The sequence below is a fragment of the Drosophila subobscura genome, chromosome J (genome assembly GCF_008121235.1).
Source record: "Drosophila subobscura isolate 14011-0131.10 chromosome J, UCBerk_Dsub_1.0, whole genome shotgun sequence".
In the NCBI taxonomy this organism is placed as follows: domain Eukaryota; kingdom Metazoa; phylum Arthropoda; class Insecta; order Diptera; family Drosophilidae; genus Drosophila; species Drosophila subobscura.
Genome location: NC_048532.1, coordinates 20,013,310 through 20,036,858, shown reverse-complemented (window position 1 = coordinate 20,036,858; position 23,549 = coordinate 20,013,310). Strand labels below are relative to the sequence as shown.

Below are 23,549 nucleotides of genomic sequence, written 5' to 3'. Positions count from 1 at the left end.
TGAAGCTGAAGGCTGAGACGTGGATGGAGATGGAGGATGCGTCGTCAGGTGCGTTGCAGGCAGGCGGCGGGAGGGGGCAGCAGCAGGTTGCACGTGAAGGCAGGCAACTGCCAGCGAAGAGCTTGTGGCTGGCACAGAAATCACAGTAGAAAACTGATGGCAGGCGCAACTTTTATTTCGTTACTAAGCCCAGAAAGAGAGAGGGATATCCAGAGAGAGAGGAACGACAAGAGGAACCGCTCAAAAGTCATTTCCTGCAAATGTTGTCAGCATCGTTGTCGGTGTCATCCTGTGATGCCGTCGCTCCTTCTGCTGGCTGCCGGCTGCTGTCCTGGCAGGCAGGAGACAAACAGGCAGCAAAAACTAGGGATTAGGGATTTGCGTGCACACATAAATGAATTTCGTGCACGCATGCGGGTGGGTGGCAGGCAGGCAGGCAGGCAGGAGAAAGGGCAGCAAATCCCCGCCCCTGAAAAGCGCCACCTAAGCCGTAAGCAGCTGCTGCCGCAACAGTAAACGTTATCTACACACGTGCAACGTGTGTGTGCGCGCTGCTGCAACATGCAACGACTGCCTCCCCCCCACCACCACTCCCACCTGCAACCAATGAGCCGACCTCTGCATCACAATCCCTTCAGTATCCTTTGGCCCCGCAAACCAGACCCCAAATGCAGGAGACCCCCGGTAGATCCCCAGGATCCCGGTGCCGGTGCCGGTGCTGAGACCCCGAGCATGAGGAGCCACCAGGCTGTGCCCCGTCTGTGTTTGCATTGGTGTGCAATTGTTGGCATTACGTGCCACTCTCGATTGCCATTCAATGCCACGAGCAGCAGGCAGGCAGGCAGGCAGGCAGGCAGCAGGCGGCATCCATCCCGAAATGCGGAGGCAGCGAGGAGCTGTGGCAGAGCCGCCAACTATTGAATTACTTTCGAACCGAACAGAGGAACCTGCGACTGCGAGACTGCCACTGAAGATTGCACTTGAAATAGGATTCACAGCTCACTCGCTCCGCTCCCCGCTCCCCTCTCTCCCGCTCTCTCTCTCCTCCCTGCCCACCAAAAGCTTCAGATTTTCAATTTCCGTTTCCGTTTTTCCTTCTCTTTTTTTTGCGCTTTTGCCAGTCTCTGCCCGCCACCCTGCTTTGATCTGTGTGTGTGTGTGTGAGTGTGTGTGTGTGCGGATTGGGTCTCTCTTTTCCACACCCCTCCTTGCCAACCCCCCTCTGTCCACGTTTTGTTCATGTCTAAGCAAATGGAATAAGCGCGCCGCTCATTGCTGGGGCTTGTTGCTGCTCAATGGCTGGGCTGCCTGGCTGGCTCGATGGATGGATTGTAAAATTGTTGAATGGCATATTGATAGAATGATGGAATGCTTAGCTGGATAGATAAGGAGCTGGAGGTAGTTTAGTGCGATTCCCACACCAAAATGAATGATTGGATTGCCTGGAAACTAGGGATAGTTATAGGAGCTCCTCCTGCTTGTCTCAGCACAAAATATACGCAGAAAAGTTCCTTCCCTATTCGTATTGGAATTCTATTAGCTCAATCGACTCGACTCGAATCTGATTTCCAATGCATTGGCCATAACGTATTCATAGTTACAAAACCGCAGCACACAAGCTCTGTGGAAATTGTAGCTGCTTTTGCCACACATGCAGCATCAACACCTAGCAAGCACAGAAGAAGCAGGAATAATGCAGTGCATTTGCAGGCAGCAGGGAGGTGGGAGGAGGCAGCAGGCAGGCACAAGACAAGAGCAGGCACGTGCATCATTGACGTTGCCCCAGGCAACAGTTCACACTAGCAGAATGCGCCACCTACTGCCTGCCACCTCTGCCACGTACTCCACACCGCCCACTGACTCCCCCCCTTTGGGTAGTACATCAATCCTTTAAGACGCAACATTGAGTGCCAATCAACAAGTGCGTTCCATCTTGGACTACCCAACCTGTGTGTGTGTGTGCCTCACCCCGCTTCCCGCTTACATGCAACAGCACGCTGAACACTTTTATTGCTAACCATTTCTTTCCGCTGCTCCACCACCTCCTCCTGCTGCTGCTCTGAGGAATGGCAAATGTTCTGGCAAGGATTTGTACATACACACGTTTTGCAGGGAGGAAGAGGGATGTGGCGGGGTGGCCGAAGTCGGGATTGAAAAGAACTCGGGCACGTATTTGTCACGTATTATATATTTATAGCAACCAATGAACCGTTGAATGCATGGACAGACTGCAGGATAGGATACGGCCAACACGAAGGATGTTGAATGCATAAAATGATTCGCCACCTCCCAACCCAGCCACCCAGCCACCTCCTGCCACAGCTCAAACTCCACATCTGTAAAGCTTTCTTTGCTCTGCTCTACCCCCTCCACACCTCCTTGGACATTGCTCATACGCCGCGTTGTACTTGAGGAGAATTGAGGATTTAGTTTAAATTGAATATTCCTACAGCCCAGAGAGGGCGGGGGAGAGGGGGCAGGGTGCAAAAAAAGATGGCAACAGAGGGAGACAACCATCACAGTTTAATTATAATTTTAATCACTTTTGCAACAGCAGCAGCAGCAGCGGCAGTGGCAGCAACAGCAGCCATGGAGGCAGGAGGCAGCGGCGGTGGCGGCACGGAAATGAATTTTATGAAGCGTGCTCCGAACTGTCGTCCCCAACATAAACTGTTGTCAGTTGATGGCTGCCTTGCCCCAGCAGCAGCGGCAGCAGCAGCAGACTGTCTCCTCCACCTCCCCCTTGTAGCAGCTTCAGTTCCTTGCCTCATGCCACATCATCGAGAGATCTGGCAAGAGCAGCTGGTAGCTGGAACCCAAACGACTGTCATGTCAATTCAATTTTTGTGCTTCCGTGCGCGGCGACAAGTTTTTAGCCAGTTTTCTAACCTTCCCACACCCAAAACGCCCAGCACCCCCAACCCACCCTTTGCTCTCGCTCACTCTGTGTCTCCCTCTCTCTCTCCTTGTCGCCCCCCGCCTGACAGCAATTCAGCCAACGGCACTTTATGTACATCATCATCAACACCTTTTGCCAGGCGCCATTTACACGCCGTCGTCTATCGTCGTCGTCGTCTCTAAGTCTAATCAGCGGAGACAGCCATCAGTCGAAGAGTAGAGATAGCGAAGGAGAGAGAGAGAGAGAGAGAGACGAGCGGAGTAGGGTTTGCTCTCTATCGCTTCTTCCTTTCTCCATCATTCTTTGTCTACTTCTCTCTCTCTTCTGCTGCTGTTTCCACTGCTGCTGCTGCTGCTCCCTGGATAAGCGAATCAATTTTAATGCCGCATTTGTTGCTGGATTTTTTTCGTAGAGACAAAAAAAAGAGAATTAACTGCTAGAGCATACAGCAATGGGAAGAACCGACCAAAGCATACCCTGCAAAATAGCTGAGGAATATAAATCGAAGCATTGCCGCTTATTCGAGAGCCCAAACCAACCCAAAAAAGGCAACAAAAATGGAAGAAATTATAAAAATTAATTTTCATTCGAAGGGACAGCGCAGCGCATCGGTTGGTGGGTCGTTGGGCGGCAGCGGCAGCGGCAGCAGTTCAGCGGAAGGCAGAACAAATTGAATCATATTTTTAACACACAACGGGGAGGGGGAGGGTGGAGGAAAATGGCTACTGGGAAATTATAATTGCCAGCTGGGCATTTGCTTTAGACTCAAAAACTTTGCGCACTCTTCAGTGCCTGCCGCCTGCCAGTCTCTGGGCTGCCGCTGCATGCCACACTTCACTTCATTCATAGAATATTATGAATTAAACGAGCGAGAAAGCTATATACGTATACGTATGGATGGACAGAGACAGCGCTAGAGCTGGGAGCAGGGGCAGGGGCCAGAGACGAGGCTGCTGACATGTTGCTGTCCACAGGCACGCATTCTCTTGCGGCATTTTCTGGCGGCTAACTGAGGACTTGGCCCGGCTTTTGGCTTGCCACCAGGGGCAGCGGTGGCGGTGCGGTGCGGAGGGACGGGGCTAACTGTGGACTGTGGACAACTTTCCTAACGGCACGCGCGCTGCTGGCTGCCACCAAAGAGAGCTTCCTGAATCTCTCTGTGTCCCTCCTGCGGCTGCTGCTCCTATTGCTCCTCCCTCCTGACCCCTCCGCCTGCTGCTGCTGCCTGCCTGCCTTCTGCTGCTGTCGTGTGGCCCCAACGACAAGTCAGCGCCTGGCCTCTCGCCTGCCCTGGCTGTGTCACTCAGATGAGCCGCAAATATCCAACCCCAAAATGCTTGCTCCCCCCCGCCGCCAGCCACCGTGCCACACGTTGATGCCACGCACGAACGCTTACTTTGTCGCATGCACAACTTTTTGGCTATTAAGTCATTTTTTGGCTTTTTAGATTTTTGTGACGACAAATTCGCTCGCAATTCTGTTGCGCGTCCACTAATTGTGGCAGAATCATGTGGCACATACACACAGACACACACACACACATACACACTTAAATCTATGGGTGGCTGTTGCTGCCCCCTCAAGTTTTTCCCCCTCAAAGTTTCGACTTTGCATCGCGTGTGCTCGTGACAAATTTCAACAGTTTAAGGCCTCAAGGCAGGCACAGAGAGAGAGAGGAGAGTGCAGTGGGAGAGGGGCAGCGTAGAGAGTGAGGAAGGAAACACTTTATCATCTCTGAGGCACTCTGGGGCTCTGGTCAAGTGTTGGCCACTGTCCCAGACACAATCGAAGCAGCTGCCTGCTCCTGCTGCTGCTCCTCCTCTGGCAACTCTTTTATAAGAAAATTTACTTGAATGAATTTTGTGCAGAGTTTTCGAGTGGTGCAAAGAGAGTCTGTGGATGGGTTTCCCCATAACAATGACAAGACAGCAGCCAGGCACAAGTGAGGCTGTGAGGCCAGTGGCTGTGGCTGTGGCACTTGGAGAAGTGTTGATGAGGCACAGCACACAGCCGGGCGGACCCAGCCACTCAAATGTTTGCATGAAAAATCAATAAGAGAGTCAAGAAAAAGCTGGGCAAAAAAGGGTAAAATCTGCTGTTTCTGTGTCCGAAAGATCACAGGTTTTATTGGCCAAAAAGTTGAGTTATAAATAAATTTTCAATCACAATTTCCAGCAAATTTCAGCAGCAATTGGACAACTAATTCCGTACCTCAGCCCCATCAGTATTTAACTACCATAAAATATAATTTATCGAACATAAAACACTGCAGAAAAGTCCATGGAAAATATCTTTAATTTGGATTAGAGTTTCTTCAATGGAAAAACCTTTTGTACATAGTTTTTCCCGACTTATTTGCTGGGGAAAACTCTCTGAAAATCATCTCTAAATCCATCTTGCCATCTTGCCATAAGTAAGAACCTTTTGCCAACTGCAAATCCAAAAATCTATAGAAGAAACTTTGACAACACAAACAATGGCCCGAGCGGGAGGCTACTTTGCCACTCCACTGAGCAGCTCCTTGCCCCTACCCGCACTCTGCACCCTCCTCCCCCTACCATGGACTCCTGTTCCTGAAAAGTGAAAAGCAAGATTTGTCACGCACTGATGCGTCTTTAAGCGTTTTAATTACCCACCAAACGAATGGAAATGGAAACGAAATGGAAGCCAAACCTGGCACAAACTTTGGGGGCATAATATGCAAAACCAGGACAATAATTCACATTGTCCTTCGTGGCACAAAAGGCCAGGCAGCAACTGTTGTCCGTCTCTGTCGCTCTGTCTATCTCTTCTGGCTGTCTGTCGGTCCAGCGATGTGCGGCCTCCATCAGTGAATCTGCCTCTGGGCGCTGCCTCTCGGCTCTGCTCTGCTCTCTATTCTGCGGTGGAGTCCGTCCCCCCTCTTCTCGCTTTACTGTAACCAGAAACAGATCTCTTTCTCTCGCTCTCGGCTGTGAAACAAAACCCCTTCTCGCTCTCTCACTGCCATGAAAGCTGAATCCATGGCTGTTGCAGTTGCAAGTTGCATTTGCAATTTGCATTTTGGACGCTCTGGCAATTAATAGCGCACACGTAAACAAAACACGAAATGCAGGCAGAGAAGGATGACAATGAAGGAGCAGCAGGAGCAGCAGCAGGAGCATGAGACACATGGGGCACAGGGACCCTGGCTTTGGCTCTCTCTCTCCCTCCTGCCTCTCTGCCCGCTTAGGACAACGACGACAATGATACGACGATACTAAGGTTTAGGAGGACTATCAAAATGCAAAGCAGGCAGCCAGCAGGCAGGCAGCAGGCAGGCAGCAGGCAGGCAGGCAGGTAATGAAAATGCTTAATGGCTTGCAAAGTGTCACAGTGGCTGAGCGCCGTGACCAGTGGGCGGATGGGGAGATGGCAGTGCCATTCCATGTCCATGGCCATTTGGTTGATTCGGAAAGGAGTCCGAGTACGAGTTCGAATCCGGCTACAGGCAGCAGGCCGCAGGAGGTGGCGGCAATGCAATTGGCAAACTTAAAGCGCGTTAAATTCAACTGGCTAAAACACAGCCAGAGAGAGGGGTGTGGTGGGGGGCACCACCAGAGTGAAGTGCGCATAAAAAGTCAATTAAAAGAGGCGGCACACAGTGGCAGCGGCAGCGGCAGCGGCAGTGGCATGAAACTCACTTGCTTTTCCAGCTGCGCTTCGCGTTTTTGAGCTCTTTTTTTGTAGACCCAGCAGATGCCTGAGTGTTGTGCCCCCTTCCCCGGTTACTATCCCCCCTCCCCGCTGTCTGGGGTGCGTGTGTTTGGTAAGACTTTCGAGTGCATGAGGAGTGTTGGCCAGCGCTTTTAGCAGAATAAACAGTGAAAGTTGCGCAAAAAGGACACGGCCAAGACAGAGGCAGCCACACTAGGACACGGGACACACAGGAGGCGGCAAGAGGCAGGAAAGCAGGAGCCAGAGCCACTGCCAGAGCCACTTTCCAGAGCCAATTTCCAGGAGCCACGAGTCGTCGTCGTCATCCCTGCCACCGTCCAATGCCAAGAATAAAGAGAGATGGCCATAAAAATGGCTCTGAAAGAAAAAAAGAGTGTGAAGCATGTTGCATGTTGGAGACCGGGACTGGACCTTTGAACGTGTTGAACTTTCAAATGGCTTTGCTGCTGCTGCTGCTGCCGCTGCCAGCTAATGGCATTACAGTTCACCCACTTTTACCCACACCCCGCGCTGGCTCTTTACCCCTTTGACTGCATACAAAGACAGAGGCGAGTAGCGGAGGAGGTTGAGAGCGTGCGAAAAAGTAGAGTGTAACTGCAATGTGGTGTGTGTGTGTCCAGTAGTCCGTCTGTCTGTCTGTCTGTGTCTGTGCACTGCAAGAAAATTGAGTGTAATTCAAGTGCGAAAAACTAAGAAAAAGTGGGGGAAAAACTAAGAGGAGGATCGCTGCCCTTAAGGAATACTAAAAGATAACTATTATAATAGGAAACGTCATAGGATTTTGGTATAATATTGGAAAAAATGTAATTAAAAAAAATACATTTAATATAAATAAAATTCTGAAAGTCAATGAAATCTCAATAAATATGTATAAAACATACGAGAAAACTATTTAAACAGATTGGTTTTATCTTTTTCCTACAAAAAGACACCCAGAAATGTACTAAAATATTTTAATTTATGATTTAATTTGAACCAAGAAGGAATTCTTTACTTTAAAATAAATTTAATTTAGATATCCATCAAATTCTGTCAGAACAAATCACAAAATGTTTCTCTCAGTGGCTATGGGCAGAGGCAAGACGAGCAGGAGGGCTGTGCAAGGGACAGGGGGTAAGGCAAGAGTGCAATTAGAGTGACGTACGCTTTATTGATGCCCATGGCCATTTGGCATGCATTAGGACGCGCGACTATCAAACACACACACATGGCTACAAGACACACACACACACACACACACACACACACGAAGACAGTGCCGCTCAGAAGCGGTTTCCAAGGTACAAAATATCAAAGTTGAAGTGTGCACCTACAGCGACAGTGGAACGAACGAACGAACGAAGAGACAGACAAACGGACGAACGAACGAACGAACGAAGAGACAGACAGACAAACGAACGAACGAACGGGACGGACGAACTGTTCTCCTTCGTTTGTGTCACGCAGCACTGGGTTCCCTATAAATTATTTCTTATGATAATTGGGGCTCAAACGTGGGCGAACAGCAGCAACAAAACAAAACAAGCGAATGGATAGAAAATCGGTTTAAGGAGTGTGGGGGGTCTGGGTGGGTGGTTGCACCAATCAAAGTGCAGCAGCAGCAGTACCAGCAGCAGCAGCAGGCAACAATAACTGCAATCAATTGCTGTTTGTTAGAGCGGAAATCGGTCGACATTTGGCCCCATCGTAATTACCGTTATGCCACAAGCCAACTGGAACTTATGGCTTAAAGGCAAAGGCAAAAGGTCTGACTGCGTGTCTGTGTGTGTGTGTTTTGCCATGCCACAAAAGACAAACACACATGCCACCTCCAACTCTGTCTGTAATCGTTGCACTCTCTACGCAAATGACACGGAAAATGTCTTTCAAATTAAATGAAACAACGATTTGACGATACTCGGTACGATGCCATGCGATTGCGGGTTAAGCATTTTCCAGTTGACTATTGATTTTTCACCCTCTGCCACACACCTCCCTCCCTGCCTGGGCCACACTGTCATTAAAAGTGTCAGAGATTTGAGTTCTAAATCGGAAAGAAATTTGTATTTTCTTGGATTTTTATGGCATTTATTGCGGTAAATGCAATCAAGTGTGAGGGGATTGGATTTCCATTGAATGCAATATTTATTAAAGATTTGCTCATAATGGATCCAGCAGAAAGATACTCGCAAACTTATTTTATTCTTGCAGATTTTTGTGGAGATTATTTTGTTGTTGTTGTTGTTGTTGTTGTTGCATGTGACAATTAGATTTTGTTGCATTTAGCATTTAACACAGATTAAAAACATTTTTCATGTTTCTACTCTTCTTTTGCGTATTTTCTTCTTCGCTTTTATGTGTAAATAATTTTGAAATACTTTTTCAGAGAATATTATTCTGGGGCAAAAATATGCAGAATAGTTGTTGCAAGTGCCACTGGGTGGAGGCTACTCTGTATCTCAAAGATATGTATGAAGGAATGGCATCATCATATGAAAGTGTACTTAATTTAACTGCCGTCATTCCAGCCACACCCCCTACGCCCAACCCCCTCTCTAGACACAAGGGTTCCATCTCGCGCTCTCTCTCTTTTTTGGAATCTTTGTCGCTGCTGCTGCGTAGATGATGATTTAAAATGTGCATAATAAGCGGCGGCACTTCGCAATGGAATGCTAGAATGAAACGGAGGAGGAGCAGAAAAACAAGAGATACCCCGTGCATGTATATGTATAGTATATGTATGAATGTATGTACATATGTATGTATAGACTCTAGAGAAGCAAAAGGAACAGCAGTGTGAGCAGTGGAACAGCAGCTAGAAGGCCAGCTGGGTGGGGTGCTGGGGTCGGGCAAGAAAGTCAGGAATACATTTGAATCACAAAACTAACAAATAAATAACACAAACAACCAAACGGAAAGATGTGTAAGACAAACAATTCCAAAAAAGGGAAAGAAAACAAAAAAAAAAAGGAAAAGCGTTGGTAAATGTTGGGCATGGCTCTTGCGATACCCTGGGCGAACGATCAATGCGCGGATGAACAGAGATTTCGCAGAGATTTGAGGGAAACACACCCATGACTGCAGCATTCGTTGAATTATTAAAAGGAATAAAAGATAGAATAAATATAATTCTAATAAAATTCGATCTCTGATTGCTCAGACACAAAGAGCAGAATTAAGACGAGAATTTAGTCAGAATCTGTCAGAATTAGGGACTACATAGAGTACTCTAGATATTTAAAACATATCAAAAATACTTTCTAGCTTGCATTTCTATGATAAAGAAGAAACTTCATGGAAAAACATTCAAAATAACGCAACGAGCAGACAAATGGCAAGCGGAGATCGTACAGAAAGACAGTCAGAGAGACATGGAAAGAGAGAGAGCGGGAGGTAGAAAGAGATAAAGAGGTATGGTAAGGTAAGAGAAAGAGCTGGAAAGAGAGAGAGGGAGACACGTGTGGAGACAGAAAGATAGATATAGATAGCGAGAAATGTACATACACACATCCATGTCTACATACTCGTATGGAATGGAATGGGGGAAAAACATATTCAAATTTTAAAAATTCGCTGGATTTTCCACGCTTGCTTTCCCTCTCTCTCTCGCACGCTATCGCTCTGCCTCATTTTTCTCGTTTGCATTTTTGGGCAAAACAGTGCGGAGAGGCAACTTTTCACACATGCATCCTGCCTGCATCTGCATCTCGTGCATCCATAGATATGTATGCGTGTGTGTGAGTGTGTGTTTTGGGTGTGTGTGTGCCTGTGAGCAGTGCATACATACATATGTATGTGTTTACAGTTAGCGGGCGCCAAACCAAGGTGTCGCCGTGCGCCCAAAATCGTTTCGGCGTGAATACATTTGCCCCCTACCCAGCCGTCTCCATGTGTCAACCTCTCTCCCACTCCCCCTACTCCTCCTGCCACCCTCTTCGTTACCATTTTGTGACAGTGGGGCAAATGTGGATGTGTGTAGGAGGGAGGAGCACTGGTAATTTAGTTAAAATATTCCAAAAGTTTTCCATAAGTATTTTTCGCTACACAGAAAAATCTCTGAATGTATAAGAAAATGCGCAAATGAATTCGATTTTGCACAAGTTATTGCTTGTGGGTGGATGCTCGAAGTGGGTGGGTGTAGACGTGGTGCGAAATGAATTCATTTGCTATTTGGTATTTGTTATATAATCAGAGAAATGCAATGCATTCATCATCACAAAAAAACTGCTAGACAGCGTGAATGTTATTCGCAAATATGAACCACATACTTGTGGGTATTAAAATTCTCAAAGGTTAGAATTTAATTAAAATAAATTCATGGAATTCAAATGCTTAATTATTCAATTCAATAATTATTCAGTATTATTAGTGGATTTCAAGCAGTAAAGTGAGAGTTCTAGTGATTCTAATGCTAGTGAGAATTATCTCCCTTCTCACTCAACTCTTTCGCCTTTTACTTTCCCAAAGTTTGAACAGTTGTTGGCCCCACTGTACCCCTGAGTACCCTGTGTGCACGCGGCCTGGGTCCATAGTCTGGGAGTACCTTGAAATCGTCGTTTCGTCGTTGCTGCAGCGAAATGTATTCGCATTTTCGCAAACGCGCTGCATTAATTACCGCAGCAGTCGCCTCTCAGCCGGCTCTTCCTTCTCCTCCTACTCCATCTCTGCCTGTCCCTGTGTGTTTGTGTGTGTGTGTGTGTGTGTAGAGTGTATACGCTAACACGTTTTCCTGGCATGATTTTCCCAGCCCGACACCCACTCCTCTGGCAGCTGCTGGAGGCAGAATGGTGCACGGTCAGCGCTCAGCCGCCTCACTTTGCTTGGGTTTCCGCTCTGCCGTTCTGCCGTTCTGCCATTCTGTCGTTTCGCCTCGCAACGTTCGGCTCTGGCTGTGCTGATATGTTAAGCTGCATTTTTGGCTTACAAAAATATGGAGAACAGTGGGCCAAGGGGGAGGGAGTGGAGGGGAGACGGGAAGAGCGAGTGGTGAAGGGTGCACAGAGCGAAGCACCTGCACAAATCCTTTTAGCTTGTTTTGGACATTTTGTGATGTATTACGTAAGTGGCGGCATTTGTGGTTCATATAAAAGAGAGTTGCAAAATAGACCACTCAACCCCCCCCCAGCAGCCACACACCCACACACACACACAAACCACAAAAAAGAGAAAGAAAGAAAAAGTGAGTTGGCATTGGGAAATCCTTAAATGATGAAGCATCCAGCATTCATTCGCTTTAAAGTTGGCAATGAAAAAGTTTTCTACATGGATATAATGAACTGAGAGGAGTGCGAGAGGATAGCAGGGCTATGGCTATAATGAAGGGTGTGTGTGAGAGTGGGGCGCGGCTAGGCTTGGACACCCCAAACTTTACGATGAATGGGGGATGAGCGGAGTGGAAGCTCTGGCAAAAACCTGGTAATCCATTAGGTTACAAAACAACTTGTCAAAACCATAAATGAAAGTGGGAATGCAACTGGAAATGTAACTGTGTAAATATATGCCTTTTAAATGAGGCAACTTTAGCTTCCACATGGTTGACGTGTCATGAGGCGGTGATCCTCGGTCTGTTCGACACCTCGTAAGGCTGGAGCTCCTTTGGGATACTAGATGGAATCACTCGGATATGCTTTTTATGTGGTTTTCAATCAGTTTATATTTTATTATTTTTTAAATTCTCATAAATACAAGTGAGAGATTGTTTTCTATAAAATATCACGGAAATTTAAGCATAAAGATATTTTCTGACTGTTGACTCATCATTTATGGGTCTGTAAATTCTCTCAGCTGTTTGAAATATCATGAAATTGCACATCAAATGTCATTGCAGCCTGGACAATCTGTACCATACGCACAATTTGTCAAGGAAAATGATCTAAAGTCCCATTACAAATATATTGTTGTCTGGAAAGTCTTTAAACCTGTACAAAATATCATTACAAAAACTTCAAATACATCTTTCTATATGCGTTTCCCAGTCTAAACCGTTAAGAATTGCCCTACAATAATTCTCCATGTCACATTAAATCCCTTAGAACTTTAAATTTCCTTCAAGTTTATTGATTTTAGTTGTTGTTTTTTGTTTTGTGTGCGCTTTTGTTTGGAAATTGAATTTAAGGATTGCTTTGCTTTTCGGCTTCCTAATTGATTCTGTGGGACACAGCAACAGCACTTCCTTCTGTTGTTTACCACAATATCCGGAACTGGTAGCTGGAACCACACAACCTTGTCGCATGCCACACGCACACAGCAGAGAGAGAGAGAGAGAGAGGCCAAGGCAGGGGCAGGGGGCATGCCACAAAACTAAAAGGTTTTCGGTGCACATCGAATGCATAATCAACAAGGAACAGCAGCAGCAGCAGCATATATTTATGGCCTCTGCCTCATACGATGGCAATATAAATCAAAAGCTTTTGCAACTCCATCCATCATCCAGGGGATGCCTCTAGATGCCCCATGATGCATGCTGCATGCTGCATGCCTCCTCCTTTGTTTGCCACAATTTTCGCACGAATTAAATGCACATTTGCACGACTCTCCTTCTCCTCCATTCCCTGCCTGTGCAGCAATTACAGGAGGCAAGGACCCTCCCTTGGGCGGTTACATTGCACTTGGACGCCTTTGGGGCATTGTTGTTTGTGTGCGCCACAGAACGCTGTGTGTGTGTGTGTGTGCGGGTATCCTCAAGGATAAACGATTAAGGAAAAACCAAAGCGTGAAACTAGGCGAAAAATAAAACAGAGAAAAAGAAGGAAAAGCAGGTGAGGCGCCGCTGAAGCTGAAGTTGAAGTTGTCCTCAAATTGAAGGCAAATTGGAGAAAGAGATGGAGAAAGGCAGCCAAATAGAAGAGAGAGACAGGAAGCATCCAAATGGTAGAAAAAGTAAAGATGCAAATTGGTAGAAAGCGAGCGAGAAAAAGAATAGAAAGGACAATCCATAAACACAGATGAAAAGCAGAGAGGAGAAAGCGCAGAGCGTGGAGCATCCTCTTTGGGCTCTTCCCCTGCCCCCTCTCCGCGCCACCTGCAACTCCTGCCACGTTGCTGCGCTTGCGGCAAATTCAATTCAAATTTTGTAAGCATTAAAATTGTTGTTCCTCTTCCTGTTGTTGCTGCTGTTGGTGTTTCTCCTGGCTTGACTGCAGAAAAACTTGGGTAAAACTTGAGGCAAAACGCGAAATAAAAGTGATTGTAAGTGCCAGGAGATGGAGCAAGGGAGAGGAGAGAAACGAAGAACTGAGCGAGCAGCGGGGGAGTGAAGGAGCGTGGGGTGTGGGGAGTGGGTAAAGCCTCTGCACAAAAGCAAGAAAATTTATGAAAAGATAAAAGACGCAGGCGTTCATTCAAAACATAACACACACACACAGATGCACACCCACACACACACACACATTGAAATACAGGTAAGAGGGTAAGCGACAGGTGAGGACAAGCGCCAAAGCCAAAGCCAAAAGCAATTTTAAATGGCGGCAGGCGGCAAGCCTGCCTCAAAGTTGGAGTTGCTCGCTCCCACCCCTTGGCTCTTCTTACGCTCTTCGCGGTTTTGGTGGCTGCCACTTGAGGCAACATTACAGGCAGCCTCCACGACTTTTTGAAGATGCTCGAACGCGCCTGGCTGCTGCCACTGCCACTGACGCACTGGCGACACCTAGCGTGCACAGCGGGACGCCCATGGAAAGGCTCGAATGAGTTGGTGGAGATTGGAGTTTTGCAGAAAAATAAAGGCGCAAAATGAGAGGGAAGGCCATTCAGGCGACCCAGTGTCCTACGGCTGCAGGGGGGGAGGGAGCTCCACCACATTCAACATTCGTGCGGCCTACTGTTGCAACAACCTACCCTCCTCCCCCTCTCCTGCTGCTACTATTGCCTACTCCCACTACTCCTTTGCCACGTCATTGCCTGGGCTGCGCACTCAGCGAAAATAAAACGCAAAAATATTTAAATTTAAATAAAATAAAAATTAAAAATAAAATGAGAAAAATCTCGCCAGAATCGAGAAATTTAACTTTTTTGAACTGAATATCAATTTACAAAATCCGTTAAATATTTAAACATTAAAAAATACAAAATTATAAAATTTGCTAATCCTTGAGCCTGAAATATCCTTTTTTACGGTGCATAATATGCAAAATAAAGGCAAAAAACCCAAGTGATACTTTTTTGTTCACTTTCATTGGGGATGTTCCTGCCGCTGCTGCTGTTCGCACCCCCATTCAGCCCCTTCCGTTCCAGCCACGTTGCTTGTTTGCGGCAAACACAACACAACCCAAAAGCCTCCTCCTGCTCCTCCTGCTACATAGTCCAGCTCTAGCTGCCACGTTCCCACACCCTCCTGGACACAGGAAGGACCACAGAGCGGCGTTTGCTGAAAAGAAGTTTTTTAGCAACTCAGCAGAAAAAGCAGAGACAAAGGAGGGGAGAGGCAGAGGCAGAGAGGAGTACACAAAAGGGGGAATACAGCAGGAAGGGCAGAAGGAGGCTTTGTCTGTGGCAGCACATTTTGAAAATGTCCTCACTCTCGCCCGGGACTCGGTGTGTTGCCTAATGTTGTGTGCATGCCGCCCTCCTGGATCCTGCAGTCCCTCCGCCTGTGTGGCCATTGTTTGGGGGAGGGAGGAAGGCAGGCGGGTGGGAGGTGTGGCAATAAAAACACGCAACAAAAGCTGAAAGCTGCAACACACAAAACATTTAATCACACTTTGCAAAACTAGTTGAAAATGCAAGCTGGCAACAACACTCTCTGTCTATACATCTATCTGTCTATCTCTTTCTGTTCGTGCCTCATGCCCCAAAGTCTCTGGTATGCTGTGTGTGTGTGTGTGGGTGTGGGTGAGCTGTGGGACCAATTGGCAAATTAACTTTCAATTCAATTCAATGGCAACATTTGAAAGATACATTAACACCTGCCCCACAGAGCAATTGAGACAGAATTGAATGGAGAAGAGAAGAGGGGAGAGGTGAAGAGAAGCCACACACAGATCGAAGGACAGTGGGGGAGGGAGAGGTACATGCTGCCACGCCTTTCTCTACAGCATCCATTGACGACCCCCGCTGGCCATTTGATTTGGCTTCTACTCTCTCAACTTGATGACTCTTTTTCCAACGGAATCAGCAACTGTGTATTTGTGTGTGTGTTTGTGTGCGTGTGTGGGTTGCAATTGAAAAGGTTAATCGAGTCAAATTTGCAACGATAGTTAACCTCTTCAACCACATTGCGTATCCCTACGTATTTCTATTCCTCCTTTTGTTATTCTGCTACTCTAGGGCATCGAATGGCAGCGTGTGCGGGGCGGGGGTCATGTGCGTCTAACAGATACAAGTTTATGCGTAAAGGTCAGATATATCTGTGCATCTTGCGGCTTACAAATTGAATAAGTTGTCCTTGATTAGAATGTGGACGAGAAAATGCAATGGAATCAGAGTTCACAGCAGCTGAAAGATTCATTTAAAATTTGTTTCCTATTTCTATAAAAATCTCCACAGCTAAATCAATAAATACAAGGAAAAACTCTAAGGTTAAAGGGCTGAAATGCTACATTTCCCTATAAGAACTCTGTTTTCGTTTTCGGAAGTTTTCATTGCAAAAAATTAGGCTTTAGCCAGAAATATGTAAGTTCTCCAAAGGCGGCAGGAATGCTCCAATTATGGGTAAACAAAATAAAGAGAGAAGCCAAACTTTAGTTCCATTTCATTATTTCTTCTTCTTATTAGCTGAGAGCGAGATTCAGCCGAGTCGAGAGAGAGTGAGAGAGGGAGAAAGCTTGCAAACGAAATGAACATGAACGGACATGATCAGCGGAGAGATGACGAATATGCAGATAAATGCAAGAAATGCAACAGCATGGAATCGAAAGCCGAGTGGAGCGCATTGTTGTTGTTGTTGTTGCTGAGAGAGCGCTGCATGGAGCGAAGCAATTGCGAGAGCGCTTTTTGTGCAAGGGAGGAAGCAAAGTAGAAATGACGATCAAGAGATAAGACAATTGCGAATTGGCTGGCGCTCATGACAACAGATGAAATTCAAGAAGATGAGCAGAGCAGAGTCTCTTCTCACTCATCTTTTCTTCATGGTGAATCAAGATTCCACGTTTAATTATTGTTTAGCCTTAAGCAATTGTTGATTAAATCATTTACCATAAATTATTCTTCACACCAACAAGAAAACTATAATTTATAATGCTTTTTCCTTAGATATTTTGCTTCTCCAATGGGCAGCATATCTTGATCTTTCCATCGGCAGCAATTTCCGTAATATTTCGTACATTATTATTTCTCCTGCATATGTATACATCCTGCCTGCTTATACTCTCTCTCTCTTTCCAGCAGAAGCTTATCAACAGCTTCTACGATAGGCACTAAATCAATTTCTGCCTCGCTGCCCCATTAAACCTCCGCCCAGACCACAATCCCGAGACCCAACTCCCTGGCTGGCATATCCTTCCACCTTTTATGCAATGTCACACAGTGAGAAATAGCAGCAGCAGCAGCAGCAGCAGCAGCGGAGTGAAGATAAAGCCAAGCCAAAATCCAGAACAAAATCCACACATCACACAACAATCTCTCGCCCGGCACTTAAGCCGTTGCTGCCAGGAGCAGCAGCAGGATCTATGTATATCCAAGGACTGGGTAACAGAACACAACAGAGAGGAGAAAAAAAAAACGGAATGAATAATTGCCAATATGCCACAAATTATTTCAAATGAAATGTGAGGTTCCCGGCGACCACGAAACGAGCTCGTAAAATATGTATTTATGATTTATGTATAAGAGCCAGAAAAATACACACACACAAGCAAAAAATATTATACAAGGCTGCCCTGCCTCTGCCTCTGCCTGCTGCATAGATAAAAGTTTGACAGGAATTGGGAGGCGTGGTTGGGTTTCTCCTTTTTTTGTTGCTTGTTGGTGGGCGTCATTGCAATGCATTGCAACCCACAAAGAGCTAGAGGGAGGGGTGGAGAGAGAGGTGAGGACCCTTTGTGGCAGTCAAAAAACTTGGCACCGCCAAATGAGATAGATCTGGCACGGACGAAGGCCAAGCAGCCGCGGCAGCGGCAGCGGCAGCAGGAGAGCCACTTAAGCAGCCCCAAGTCCATGCCCTGATCCGCCGGAGTAGATTGCCAACGTCAATGTATAACGTTGCAATGTTGCACACAAAGGTGGTGCACAAAAAACGCCAGTAAGTAATGAGTTGTGGCGACTGGCAGCAGGACTATGAGTGTACCCTAGACGGCAGCGAGGAGACGCAATGAATACTCCAATCCTTTGATGCCTCTGCAAGTCATAGCCTCCCTCTCGTTTCCGTTGCAGGGTATCCATAAGTTTTGCTAGAATTGCCTGCGTTTGCGTTTCCGTTTCGGAGGTGGTACGAGTGAAGGCAATGTTTGTGCCACACACAAAAAAGGCAACTTGAAAGCCAGCCAAAGATGCACCGACAGCGTGAGGCAGAGGGGGAGAGGGGGAAGTCGCAGCAGCAACGAAAATAAAAAAGGCATTTGCAATAATAATAAGTTGTTTACGGCGCGTGAGGTTGCATCAAAACAAGCGCGCTGACATTTAGGGGCGGACACGAACACGTCGGATACGGACTTGGACACGGGACACGCGGATGTGGACACACGGACTCCACTGAGTCTCTGGACACAGAGCAAGGGGACGGAGATTCCCCCTGCTTTTTTTTTGCATTCGTAGGCAGCGCATTTCCTCCTTGAACAATTTCTCATTCCAGCTGCCATCGATCTCCATCGTCTTGCAGTGTCACTGTGGCGCCAGCTGTCGTGGCTTTTGTGCAACTGGGCAAAAAGCTTGACGCCATTTTTATGAATGAAAAGCACTGGGAGGCAAGCAAAGCTTTAAGAGCGGCGCTAAGAGAGCGAACACAAAGAGAGTGAGAGAGCAAGAGTAAGCAAAGAGCGCGGCAGAGCGTAAGAGAGCGCAAGCGGAAAGCTTGAGCGGCTTTTGGGCAGCAGCAGCAGCAAGCAGCTGACTCCAGCGGCAGGCAGCAGCGGCAGCGGCAGCATGTGGCACACGTTCGCCGCCCAGTCACGTGCCAGGGCGAACCCAAACAGGACCTCTGCCCCCGCAGGACTTAGGCCGCACGCCCCGCCCCCCATTCGCTGCACTTGGTGACACATTAAATCGGGGGTTTGCCCCGCAAGTCGCGCCACTACTTGCGACTGCCGTCGTGTGATTTGTGTGTGTTTGCAACTTCGTTGCAACTTCGAAAACGTAAACGTGTTGCAGTTGCACGTTACACGTTACAGTCACAGTTGCTGCCATTGGCGGGGTCATGCAACTTTAATGTGTAAACAACACCGTTGTCTGCGCCACCTTGCAACAGCAACAACTGCAACTCCCTCCCCCCCGCCTGTCTGACTGTCTGAGAGAGTGCTTAGCGAGCATGTGGCATGCGGCATGAGGCATATGCATGTGTGTGTGTGTGTACCGGAAGCAGACATGTTGTGACACTCTTTGACTTGACCTCGCCTCGCTCCCAAAGCTCGAGACATGACCCCGAGACGTTCTGCCACACGCACACCACGAAAAAGGGCAGCCTGATGCACGCATGTCAATCGGAGCTACCGCATGCCCCCCACCCATTATGCCTGCCCCAGCCAACAGCCAGCTGACATAATAACAACACACAAGTTGCAGCAGAAACAACAACGACAACAACAAGCTGCCACAACCCGAAACACACACAATTTTCGGTTATGCAAAAGAGCTACAAAAATTTGTGTGTGACCCAGTTTAAGGCCAGAAGCCAGAGGAGGAAAATGAGGTGGAAAACCCAGAGAGCGAGCGAGAGAGAGAGAGGAGCACCGGCAACCGACAATGGCAACGGCAACGACACCGGGTTGCAGCGCCAGCGCCAGAGGCAGAGGCAGAGACGAAAAACGAAGACCGAGACGGAGTTACGTGGCAGGTCCTGTGGCCGTTTGTGGGTGGGCTTTTTGGCTAGACGAAGGCTCAGCTACACAGACACTGAGGCAAGCGCACACACACACACACACACACACAGACAGAATGTATGTGACTGCTGCAAGAAGCAAGTGGCACACAAAAACGAAGGCAGACACGTAGCGCACAAAATTTCGTAATAACTTAATCGATGTCGACTCGCTCAGGAAAGCCTCTCTAGAATTGTTTGTGTCTGTTATTCGCGATATACTTATACACTGCAAAATACTAGGGGGAATAAACAGTCCTTAAACCAGATAGAAGTTGCAAGTAATAGAAATTTTTCTTGGGAGAAAAAGATGTGGTATAAAAATACTTCCTTGAAGAAAGAAAGGCAGCGATAGCTGGTGAAAGAAAACTCTTCCCGAAAAGAGTACTGGAAGTTGTTCAGATTTCTCATATTGGAGATTATCTGATCCATGGAAAAGTTAAGTCTTAAAGAAATGTAAGCAACCAAAACGATAAACAAAATGGTTGGCATAAAGCAGCAAAGTATGTGGTAAACATTCATGGGAGTAAAGGAACTTTGAAAGTGATAAGAGATCATCAGAAATCCATCATCAGCCATAGATCTACAAAAATCACTCTCCTTCCTTAGTTCCTTCTTTCTACTATTCTTCTGTCTGTACATAGGAATTCTTTTCAAAATACTTTTGCTGCATGAATATTAGGGAAGACTTTGATATGGAAAAGAATACTCGAGGCTGAATTTGAATGGACGCTTAAATCTCTGTAAAATCTCAATAATAATGATAATAATTGGCACCAAAGCTTAGCAGCTTTTACGAGTATGCCACAGTTCTGTTGCAGCCATAAAATTAGTTAAAATATGCCAAAAATCGTAGACCCAGAATGCATAATTCCCACCTTTCCTCAAGGGTATCCAATTGAGCGCTTTGAACTCTCCTTTTTCGCCTGAATTTGGCTCCCTATTTTTTTCAATTTTGTGTGAGAGAGCTGCAAGCAAAGCTAAAGAAGAGCTTGAGGAATTTTTTTGGGGGCAAAGGCAGGAAGTTGGCAATATATTTGACTGCTCTGCAAACGGAAGGCGCAGGCAAAGGCCTTTAACAATGGTGCTACAGCCATGTGGCAGAGGTGGCAGGCAGCGGCAAAGAGCGCGCCGCGCGTTGGTTAACAATCGTCGAGGAAAATGTCACTTAGCTTCTACTACTCGTGCTAGAGGCAAAGCCAGAGGAAAAGCGCAAGAGCGCAACGAGCTGGAAACAATGAAAGCCAAAAGTTGTCGCTCCTTCGCTTCTGCGGTTCGTTTTTTTTTTTCGGGTGTGAAATTCAGGGACCCAAAAAAAGCGAATAAATGGCTGGTTGGATGGTTGGATGGATGAAAGTTCTAATGAGAGCGGCAGGTAGGCAGGGAGGTGGCTGTGCTTCATATTGAACGTGGGCTGTGTTTACCTTTGCTTCGCTTTTGGTGTTGGAAATTGCAACAACAACAAAACAATCTTATCGCTGCACAGGTAGCGGACTCCCTTGAAACCCTGCCCCTTTGAAACCTCAACCTCAGAGATGGTCAAACGTAGCAGCAGAAACTTGTAGCCTCCAAATCATGGCAGTTGTGCAAAGAAACCACCAAAGACCACACACACCCAGAAGTAGAGCCAATATTAAGGAGGCGGCAGATGTGGAGGAACCGCAGCAGCAGCAGCAGCAAGTCCTGCAATTGAAATGGAGGCCCAAAAAGACACTGGAAGAAGGCATGGCCCGAACAACAAACACATAAAGTCGATAGCCCCCCGGCTTTCAGTCCAAGGGAGGAGAAGGAGGTGGGGGCTCTGCTGCCAATGTGTGTTTGTGACGTCAGTGGGTGGAGGAGCAGGAGGAACTGCAACTACAGGAGCAGCCCCGTAGAAGTAGTCCCAGCAGAAGGACTCCGCCCGAACCAGCAGGCGCGAGCAGTCCTCGGCAGCTCTGGTGACTCCATTGTGCACCCCCTCACTCCCCCCTGTCTGTCTCGACTGAATATTTGCTCGTCTGCTTTTACCCATTTTAGTCGGGGTTTTCGTCTTTTTTTTTGCTTATTTTAGACCAAACTGGGAACTTGCGACTTATGACTTCCCGAGCCGACAAAAAGCAAAAAGGGAATGGGCGACGTACCCAAAAGGGATAGGACACCCCGCACACTGCCACACAACTGCACACCCCTGCACCCTGCCCCTCCGCCGCACCATCCATACGCCTCTTACAAGTTTTTGGTGTTGACATTCACAGAACGCTCATTAAATGTGCTCTATCCTCGTATCGCTCTTCGCTTGTGCAACCAAAAGTTTCCCCTGAAAAACTTGGGAAGAGAACTCCCTCAGAGGTGTCCCATCTTATCTCTCTTTCTCTCGCTGTGATAAGTACAATTTTATTAAATATTTCTACCATTAAAAATATTGAAGTTCTGGAGCATAGAACTCCCAGGGAAAAATTCTTTTTTGTGCTTTACTTTTGCCCCAAAAACTGCTTTAAAAGTGCTCAAAAATATTGATATGTTTTAATGAAAGCAAAGCCATAGCCGATTTGATTATAATAAGGTCCAAAAGTTCTCAAAAAATCCCAGCCCCAGCCCAAGTTTAAATGAATTCATTGATATCTCAAAATAATACAAAATATTCCTTTCTCAGCCACTTCCCAAGTGATTCTTGAGTTCCTTTCACTCACAAATCCATCCACAAACCCCATCCAGTTTCTTGCACTCTCCTGCCATTCTTTACGTCTATTTTCCCTCTACATTTCTAGCTTAAAGCCGCCCACCCAAGCCTGCTTGCCGCTGTTTAGTCTTAAATACAAGTCCAAACCCTTCTTTAATCTATATTTTATGCCTCCGCCTCTCTCGCCTTTCCCATCGTCATAATAATAATAATAATGATAGTAATAGTTTGTTGTTGTTGCATAATTTTAATGTGTCGTCCTTAATTTAAATGCTTCCGCTGCACACGGGACGAAGCGAACTGAAACGGAGCAGAACCGAGCAAGCAAATCCTTGGCAACGTCACGACATGGCCTCGTCTTCTATCTACCTCAAAACGTGGCACGGGGCAACACCATCATTCCCCCTCTCTCTCTCTGTTTTTGGGCGGCTTCTTTCTGCATTGTCGTGTTCCGCTTTTGGCTGCCAAAAAATTGTCTATTAGTTGGGCCAGGCCAGAATGAACATTCCATAATAATGGCATATGACAAGCGCCACATGCGGCAGCAGCAATCCAGAGACCCCTCTGGATCCCCATCCAACTGAAACTGTAAAGTGTGGGAGGGGTTGTTGGGGGTCCTTTGCTTATTAATTTAAAATTTACGTTGAATGCATTTAGGCGTCAGCTTGAAGCTCATTTTTCTGATTCCTCCCTCTTGCCACTTTCCTGCTTCCAATCTGCAGTTCATGCCCCAAAGGCAACACGACATTTTGATACTTCGTACAAGTTAATTAATTGTTGAGGCAGGAGGCAGGCGCAGGAGCAGGAGCAGGGAGCCAGGCCCTGCTGCTCCAAGTCGCCTGCCTGTGTAGATATATTCCCATGTACGAGTATATGTATATTCCAGTGTCACTTGTGTAAATATTCAACAGAGACACGACCCACCGCACTCTCTACGCCCTCTTGCTGCGCCTCTAAGGATGTGGAAGACGTGTCTAGGTCTAGGAGGAAGCCAAAGGCGCAACAACACTGTTGAAAAACGAGCCACAGTCTGTGTGGCATGTGTGAACTTTTTAACCAAAACTCGTGCCAAAGTCAACACAAAACGAGGCACAAACGATGGCAGCAGGAGAGCAGGAGAGCAGGACAAGGGGCAGCGCCAGATAGGAGGACAAGCCATTGGCCAGGACACTGGCAGGACATTAAATGCAATGCAAAAAGCGTAGCCAGGCAGCCGCAAGAGAGAGGCATGGCTGTGGGGTGGTGGCATTCTATCAAAGCCAAGATGCGATGTGGCCACAGAGCCGCAGGGATAATCACATTCAAAAGAATATGAAGCGCCGTCCTGCTGCTGCTGCTGCTGCTGCTGCTGCTGCTGCTGCTGCAACAAC

At 47.0% G+C, this 23,549-nt stretch overlaps 1 protein-coding gene across 5 annotated transcripts in view; it reads right to left on the bottom strand.

Moving 5' to 3' along the window:
* Positions 1-23,549, bottom strand: part of LOC117893562 (RNA-binding protein Musashi homolog Rbp6) — a 173,225-nt gene that overhangs the window by 131,504 nt on the left and 18,172 nt on the right. The window lies entirely within an intron of this gene.